The sequence below is a fragment of the Colobus angolensis genome, unplaced genomic scaffold (assembly GCF_000951035.1).
Source record: "Colobus angolensis palliatus isolate OR3802 unplaced genomic scaffold, Cang.pa_1.0 Scaffold17, whole genome shotgun sequence".
NCBI classification, from domain to species: Eukaryota; Metazoa; Chordata; class Mammalia; order Primates; family Cercopithecidae; genus Colobus; species Colobus angolensis.
This window is the reverse complement of record NW_012114821.1, coordinates 3,673,872-3,683,122: the sequence shown is the minus strand read 5'-3', so window position 1 is coordinate 3,683,122 and position 9,251 is coordinate 3,673,872.

The following is a 9,251-nucleotide window of genomic DNA, read 5'->3' as shown; positions in this document are numbered from 1 at the left end:
CCAGGCCCCGCCGCTGCCCTGAGAACGAATAGAATAAATAAATAGTTTTCCCAGCTCTCCCGCGCCCGGCGCTTTTCTGCACACACTCCGACGGGCCTGGGCGGCTGGGCCCTGCGGGGAAGAGGGGCGGTGGCGCGGTGGACCAGGAGCCCAAATGGGACACCGGGCCAGGCCGGGCAGCAGCGGTACTGGGAAGCCGCATGGCTCCGAAGGTACAGTGAACACATTCGCAATGGAAACGGTGAGGCAGGCAGGCCCTCTTCAGAGGGAGGAGGACCTGGGTACGCTGGGTGGGGGGCGGGCCTCCACCCTCAGTGCCCACGCCCTGGGACCCTCCCCACAGCTCTGCGATGGGGACTAGCGTCCCCATTCCACAGACCAGCATACCAAGGCCCCATGCCTCCAGGAAACAGCTAGGATTTAGTTCCCCACGTGCAGACGGACACCAAGTCTGGCAGCTTTACCGTTTCCCATGATAGAGGGGCAGCAGGCTGGGGAGGGGGCGGGGAGAAGGGTGACCCAGCAGAGCAGAGGAAGAGAAAAGAAAGGAGTGGAGAGCATGCGGGGGACAGAGGGACGCAAAGGAGGGGGGAACCACGAGGCACCTGCTCCTCACTTGCTGTCTCCCCGTTGCTGGTCCCTGGGGAGGGGCTGCCTCCTGCTTCGCCCATGTGGGGCTAAGAGAGTTTGCTGAGCCCAGCGTGGCCAGCAATGACCTGGCCTCTGCCCTGGGCCACCTCCCTCTGCAGGTGACAAACCCCTGCCAGAGGCCTGGCTCTGCTGTGGGCTGGCTGGTGGCAGAGCGGAACAACTGCATGAGCCCGGTGGCCTCCTCCTCCTCCTCCCCACAGAACACCAAGCAGGGAGGCCAAGTGGTCTTTTGGAGAGGTGCCATCCTCTCGTGCTGGGGAGCTTGGAACCCAGGCGTGCAGGGGAGACCACATCAAGTGCAGGTGGAATCCGTTTTTTTGTTTTTGTTTTTTTTCCCCTGAACCCAGGAGTTATTTATCGCATCCCAGTTATGGGGAGAAAAGGTTTTTCCAAGCCCTGGTTTTGCTGAAGGAGCAGTTGTGGATGGGAACACTCATCTCTGGAGAAGGAGGAAGCCCTGGGCTGGGAAAAGGTGTCCCCAGCCTCCCCCTCCTCTGCTGCCATTGGCCCCAGCTGAGATGCCAGCCCCTGCTTCAGGCTCCTCCCCACCAGGGCCTTGTTTCTTCAATTTTACAGATGCACAGTTACATTGCAACAATAACCATGCATTTGAATTCTGACGGGGCAACAGCAGCAATGATATTATGTACTATATATCCTATATTATGTATGAATTGGGGTCCCCAGGAGCAGTCCTGGAACATGGATTTTGGTGCAAGTGGTTTGTTGGAGATGTGGTCCTTGCAAACACAGGCAGGGAAGGAAGCCAGGAAAGGTGCGATGGGAGCAAGTTACTCCTGTGGACTTTGGAGGTCAGTCCTATGGGGGACCCCTGGGAGACAGCGTGGCACATGGCCCGGAGCTGTCCCACCCGGGGAGAGTGGCACCAAGCACTAACACCTCCTCGTCATCACTGGCAGTTTGGCTTGCCTGTGGGGTATGCATCCACCTCTCCTGAAAACAGCAACTCACAGTGACCACTGAGAAATGTTTATAACAATTTGATAGAATAATTTTATGACTGGAGAGTGTAACAAGATAAATGTGGGGTTTATACATTGTGCTTTTGTAAACCACATTTTTCTAGAAATTTATTTTTAAAGTAGTTTACAGCAGTGTGGCGCTGTGACAGATTGGAAACAAAAACCTTGGTCCTTCACCACCGCTAGCGTGAGAAGCTTGGTCTAGGGGACCCAGACCCAAGGCAAGTAATCAGACAGGAAACAAACATGGTGAAGAAATGCAGAGTGCTGTGAAGGACATGAAAAGACTGACTGTACTTCAAATAGGGTGATCAGAGAGGCGAGTCACCCTGGAGAAGGCAGCGTTGAAGCTGAGGATAGAAGGATGAGGAGCAGCCAGTTATATGGATATTGTGGAGGACATTCCAGGCCAAGGGGGCCATGTGGGCAAAGGCTGGGGAATGAAACAGAGCTTCAAGGGTCAAAGAACGGGAACCAGGGCTCTTTGAGGCTGGAGCAGATGGAGCAGTATGTTATTTGAAGCTCTGACTGGCTTAAACCACAAAAGGGACTAAGTGGTTCATGTAATTGGAACATTCAGAAATAAGATGAGCTTCAGGGAGGGTTCAATCCAGGGGCTCAATGTTGTTAGGGAGGCCTAATCTTCTGTGATGCCACTTCTACCCTCAGACTGGCTTCCCCAGTAGCGGCAACATGGTAGCTGCAGCTCCTGACTACACAGTCTGCCTGGTCACTGAGAAGGCCAGAGGCCACTGTCTTCCATGAGCTGTCTCAGATGAGCAGCTGTATGTTCTGCAAAGCCCTGGGAGCCTCCTCATGTGACCAATGGGTCCAGTTGGGTCCAGTTGGGTCATATGCCCAATCCTGCACCGTCCCTGCGGCCCAGGGAGTGCCATGCATTGATGGGCTTAGGCTTGTGTTGCCTGAATCTGTGACAAGGAGGTAGGGTGACGTTGGCTGGATTATGGTAATAAGGTCCAGAACACTGTGTGGGAGCTGACCACCATGTCCAGCACCACCAAGTGGTATGAGCCCTGGGATTTGCTCCAGGGATGACTTCTGCTAAATCTCATGCCTTCCTTCCAGTTAGACCTGCTGCTCCCACAGAAAAGTGTGGTCAGAAACGACCCCAGGCTGAAGTCTCCGTCTTGTGTAAAGCAGAGTTGATAATCTGTTTTCTCAGCATTTGTTCTGTGCCTGATGCTGAGGCTGGGCATTCATGGAGGGAAGCTGCTTCCTGCCGCTGGCAGACGGAGGGCTGGGAGGGTATCAAGACAATAGGCTGCCCACATTGCCCCTTGGACGACTGCCTGGGCAATGTCTCCTGGGACTCAGCTTCCTTGCTCTCTTCCATCACATAGAGAGAGCCAGGTAGCCCTCATATTGCCCTTTTTGCTATGGCTGCTGGGATGCTCAAAGCACATTTGTGCTCCATTGTTCTGACTTTGCCAGGCTTGCCATTGTGGGGCAACTTGCCCCTCCTCTCCAGCTACCTGGATTTCCAGTCTTACAATGCCTGGATTATAATTGTAAGAATGATGCTTCAATTATTTTTGGAAATTAGAGGGAAATACCTTTTTTGTAAAGTCACGGATTCCAGTTCTGGTTAGCAGCACTTCACCCCCAAGCTTCCTCCCACTGACCTGCCAGGAGACTCTGCCATCTTTTCTAAACAAAGCCCGGTGGCCTATGTGGAAATACCGTGGCTATTTCCTCAGGAGCCAGCCACTGTGTTGTTGGGTCCTGGTGCCACTGGGGTGGGCAGGGGCTACAGCACAGGCTCTGGGAGATGACAGAACTTGGCTTGCGTGCTGGGTCCTCCAACCACCGACTGGGCAGCCCTCAGCTGCCACTGCTGATTTTCGTGCCTTAGTCCTCTGCTGTGAGGGGGACACAGCAACGGGACCTCCTGGGGAGCTGCTGGGGGGATCATGAGAGAGACTGTCGGTCACGCCCCCGATTTCAGCCTGGCACAGTGAGAGCCCAACAGAGAGAGGGCAGCTGTTTCCCCATGACGGGCCACACTCCCTGCCCCATATGCAGGCTGGCACAGACACCTTCCCCAGGGCCAAGGGGGGCCATTGGCTTTTCCCCAGCACCAGCTGGGGAAAAGAAGGTTCTGGAATCAGAAGCACACATGTTCCCCCACTTTGCAGCTGTGTGGCCTTGGACAAGCCTCTTGACCTCTCTGAGGTACCATGTCCTCACCTGTAAAACGGGCAGCAGAAGCATGTCTGGTGTGCGGCCTCGATGAGCTGGTGCGACCAGCCGGGGACCTGCCCATGCGGTGTTCTGTAAATGTGGCTATTACTTGTTTCCTTGTCTGGCCACCCCTCCTCTGTCCAGAGAACAGAGCTGCCTTGCAGGGTGCCTCTTATCCTCCCTGGAGCCAGGGCTGCCTGCCTTCTCTTCGGCTCAGCCCAGGACGTACCAGCCTTGACAGGGAGTTGGAGTTGCCAAGGGCACAGCCAAGGCATGCTGCTTGACCTGTTTCATTCCCTGTAGGGCGCTGCTCCGAGAACCAGGATTGGCACGCAGGAGGTGGCAGTTAGTATTCTCTGAATAGGCCACTGTGATCTGGGAGATAAGCTTGCTGAACAGAGGGGCTGCGGCCTCCTGGGGCCGTGCTCATTCTGGGTGCAGGCAGAGCCCCAGAGGGAGGGCAGGAGTCCGGGGCGTTGGCTGGAATCGGGAGGCCCGGTTCTTTCCACCTCCCCAGCTGCCCCCGGAGACTTCATGCCCTTCGATATTCAAAGGAGATAGGTTTCCCCCTTTGATTCTGGGACTATTGGGGACAGGGGTCAGGTACCCCCCTCTCCTTGCTCCTGCTCCAGTTTCCTGGGAACGGACTCTGAGGAGCAGCGAGGATGTTTAATTAATTGCAATTACCATCTTCAAAGGAAGCCCAGAGTTGAAAGTTGTTCCTAATTACTGTGTTATGATGTCGACCAGCTACTCAAATTGATTGTGTGAGAATTCCGATGGAGGATTAATTGAGTTACTGCGAGGACCCACTGTGTGTCCCTCCCCTTTAGGTGTTCGGCCTCGGCAAAGGCGTGTGGGGCTGGAATGACAACGAGGGCTGGGAGCCGGGCGGCTGCTGCCTGGATGAAGACCTCAACGCCACGGTCGGGGCCGCGGGCTCGGCGTGATGGCCCGTGGAGTTCACCGCGCGCTTTCTGTACTGGCCTCTGGCACTTCGCAGGGGACGTCGCTCCTCCTGGCCCCTGCAGTGCATGAGGTCAGCAGGTGACCAGTGCTGGCCGACGAGTCGTGGGCAAAATGACATCTGCCAGTTCTGGGCGGCAGCATTTACGGCCAGTGTGAGACCCTCGGAGCTCTCTGTTTGCCACCCCCGGTGTGCTCGAGACAGTGGTGCCTTCACCACCTGAGTCCTGGGATGGCCCGAGGCGGGGGACCTGAGGTGTGAGTGAGACGCAATGCATCATGACGCCAGCCCCTGAAAGTTTGGGAAGGCTTTCTCCCAGTGTCGTCGAGCCTCTCCTGACCAGCACAGGATCCAGCAGGCAAGCCCGGCTGTGTAACGTGCAGGCCCCGTGTGAGGTGAAATGCAAAGCCATTGTGGGAAAATTACTAAGATTTGGCATGGCAGTGGCCGCACGTTAGAGCCGGCTGAGTCCTTCTGAGCATGGGCCCTCTGTGACCATTCAGGTTGCCTCCTGTGCCGTCAGCTCTGCTGCAGACCCAGGTGTCTTTGGGGGTCCGCAGGCATGGATGTGTGGCTTTGGCTGAGTGACTTTCTTCCTCTGTGCCTCAGCTTCCTCATCTGTGAAATGGGAGGCTGTGAGGCCCGAATGGGATGGAGCAGGGATGTGACCGTGCATCAGGGGCCACAGGGAGGATGAGTTGAGGTTTCTTCCTGTCCCTCTGCCTGCAGGCGGAAGCGTCCTCCCTCAGCAGGTGGGCATCTCTTGCATTTCAGACACGGGTCTCTGGCCCGGGACCCAGCGGGAGCCCCTGTCTTCCCAAAGATGGAGCACAGGGTATGAGGGAGTGTGTGCCATCTTGGTGAGAAAAGTGCCTGCGAGGGCATCAGGCAGGCCTGAGGAGGGGGGAGAGGGGCATCCGTCCCCACTGGACAGCACGGAGGCCTGCCTCAGAAGGGGCGCTGAGCCGAGGCCCCAGGGAAAGGAGGGCTCTGTGGAGGCAGACAGTTGCGGGTGGGGAGCCCGGTCGGAGCAAACAGAAGCACAAGCATCTAGAGGCCAGAGGGAAGCAAGAGACTGCAGCCCGCCAGGGCAGAATGGGAGGACACGGCGGCTCCCGGGGCCCAGGCCTGATGGAGGGAACTGGGACTTGTCACTTGGGTGGGTCTGGAGCCAAGAAATGCCATGATCTCATTCATGCATTAGAACAAGCATTCCCAAGGGAGTGGTCTCAGCCCCCAAGGGGAGCGTTTGGTTCTTGGGGCATGAAGAAATCTCACTGTTTATGTAGAAAGCCGGGATACTTACACGGCATCTAAACAGAAGCATATTCGTCTGTGGTTTTAAAATTCCACGGTGGAGGGGTGGGGGCGGCAAATTAAAAAAAGCAAAGCAGCTTATAAAGGTTCCTTAGGTTAGAGGGCAGCGGTGAGGAAAGGACATGCTGATCTGGAAGGATCGTTTGAGACACGCTGATCTGGAAGGATCGTTTCACTGCCATGGGCTGGAAATAGGTTTGGGGTTGGAGGCGGGAGGTGTTCAGGGCTGTTGTGAGGAGCCCTGCCAGCTCTCTTGCTGGATGGGTCTGGCAGTGTCAGAGATGGTGGAGAAGTGGGTAGATTCGGGGTCCTCCGGAAGGTGGACCCAGTGGGGACTCCTGAAGGGTAGACACAAACTCGGAGAAAGAGAGGGTCAGGATGGCAAGGCTGGGGCCGGGGTGGTGGGAAGGGTAGGGTTTCTGTGCACTGAGATGGGGCTGCTGGGGGCTGTCTGGGGAGTCTGAGGTGTCCTGGGGCAGGCGATGGGCTCAATAGGTGAACGCTGCAGGCAAGCAGCACTCTGGGACGCAGGCCGGGGGAGGAGCGTGGACCTGCTTGCCGATGGCCGAGACACTTGAAGGGCCCCTGGAGAGGTGCACTTGGAGCCTCTGATTGTGGCAGGCCCTCGGGCTTCTCATCTGCAAAATGGGGCAGCTGACTCTTGCCCCTGGGTGGGTTCCTGTCCCTGGGGTGGGGCCAGAGTTGCTGAGGCCCATTTCAGGCCAGAAGGCCAGGCTGTTCCTGGTTGGTAATGAGTGCCCTGTAGCCCTTTCATTACTGAACACTACCTAGCCCTGAAATGCAATCAAGAAGCGGGGTACCCTGCCTTCTCTTCTTCTCTTCTTCTCTCTATCAGGGACAGATAGAGGCCTGGGCAGGGAGGCTTCCAGCAGTCCCTGCCCTGTGCCACTGAGAACTGTGGCGTATGGAGGCTTACAGGGTATTCTGACATTCAGGCACCCTCTGGGTCTCATGCGGGCCCCATGAGAGGTGGGTGGATCAGCTGGCTCCAGGGTGATGGCGGGTCACGGGCAGGCGTGAGAACACCCCAGCCCCAGACCTGGTGGGTCCCACCATCCCACCATTTTGCAGTTGGGGAAACTGAGGCACACAGCAATGGCAGGCAGAGTGACACTGCAGGTTTCTGGTCCCAATGTCCATGCTGCTAATGACTGCCCTGTGGCCTGGCTGGATCCCCCAACTTCTCTGAGCTCTGGTCTCATCTGTGGAATAGGGTGATGGACACCATTGCCAGAAGATCATTGTGGATTACAGAATAAGATACGCACCGTGTCTGTGTCCAGCCCAGGACCCAGCTTGGACCACAGGACTGACCGGGTCTCTCCCCACTATCAGGGCTTGGGTCTGATGCTGAGGTGCCTGTGTCTGTGACTGCAGGGCCACCCTGGGGTGGGCCTCAGCACTCTGACCCCAGCCCTACCCTTGATCATTGGCTACCCCATGCCCTTTGCCCAGTCCCAGGCCAAGGGCTTTGGAAAACATCCCAGGGAGCTCCTCGCTCCCCCATTCAACGCGTTGGTTCCAAATTCATGAATATGCAATTGTTGCCCACCCCCTCCACGAACTTCCTCCACTTCTGCAGCAGGCTTCAACATTAATCACAGCTAATTGCTAGCGGGAGTCGTTTATGTCAAGAGCCATTATTCCTGGGAATAAAGAGACATAAAAGAGAGTTCCTTTTTGGAAGCCTGGCATCGCCTGGGGAGGAACAATGCCAGACCCGGAAGAGGTCCCTGGCCAGCCCCGGCCCACTTCCAGCGGCTCCAAAATGCATGTGGCAAACTTGAGGCCTCTGGCCTTTGCTGCGTATTCAGTGAGATGAGTCCATCCGTCACATTCACGCGCTTCTCTGAACTTGTGAGTTTCCTTGAAACCATGAGGGTTTTTTTCCTTTTTCCTTTTTTTGGCAACAACAGCTGGGAACAAGTTGACACTTTCTAAAAACTGCCACTTACCGCCCGGAAGGGGCTGAGGGAAAGATGCCCCATGCGTGCCAAGTCCCCAGGCCCAGAGCTGAGCCCACATGCCAGGTCCTGTCCATCCTCAGCATCTCCAGGGTGGGCGGCCTCCAACTTTTTCAGGAGGTCAGTGGGGAGAGCAGTCTGGGTAGGAGGAGGTACAGGGTTGAGTTTTATCCACAGGCGTTATCTGTGGGCATTATCCATGGACATTATCCCGTGGGCTCTGGGCCGGGCTCCCCTCACAGGACCCAAGGACAGATTGAGGGGAAGGTAGAGAGGAGTTTCTGCATGTGGTTCATTTTTAACCCTGCTTCCATATTTTCATTTTTTATTGCAATAGGTCATACATCAGTTTATTACCTGGAATATCTGGTTGTTATTTTCTTAGAATCTAGCACCATATCTGTCTATGTCTGTTGATACTGACTGTGGCCACACACGAGGCGCGGGAACAATAGATGGCTGTGCAGAGCTCTGAGCACTCTGTGCTTGTGCACGTGTTTGCTGGTATCAGTGCACATGCATGCATGCTTCGCACATATGTACATGTGTGCACCTGTGCATGCATGCAGCTGTGCACATTGCTTGCGAGTGCGTGTGTAGACGTGTCGGTGGCAGTACACATGCATGCCCAAGTGTGAGTGCCCCGTGTGTGCGTGTGTGTGTCTCCGGGTGCCTGCGCTCGCTGTGGTTTCTGACATGGGTAATAGAAAGCTCTTGTAATTCTGAAAGCTCCATGCCTGCGTCACCCCCGCTCTGTCGCAGGAACTCTCTGAGCTCTGTCATTTTATGCATATTCTACTGAGGGGGAAACTGAGGCTGGGAGGGCTCAGAGGAACTGCCAGCTGGGATGTGGCTTGAGTTTCTGGTTTTAAGTCTCATCTATGTCAATAAGGCCCCCCGGGAAGGGCAGAGGTGGCCGCGTGGTGGATTGGAGCAGCAGGCAGGACATGGTGTTCTGAGGCCCCTCCTGTCTTTGTCGCCTTGCCTCCTGGTTGGTCTCACTGCGATTCTCACCAGCCCCGCTTCCAGTGCCCACTCCTACCACACCCTCCACGACCAATACTGTGGTCCTTCTTCCCCCAAGAGCCTCTGGCTCCCACTTCAGTGGTTTCCTAGGCATGCACCTCTGAGCTCCACAAATGGCCC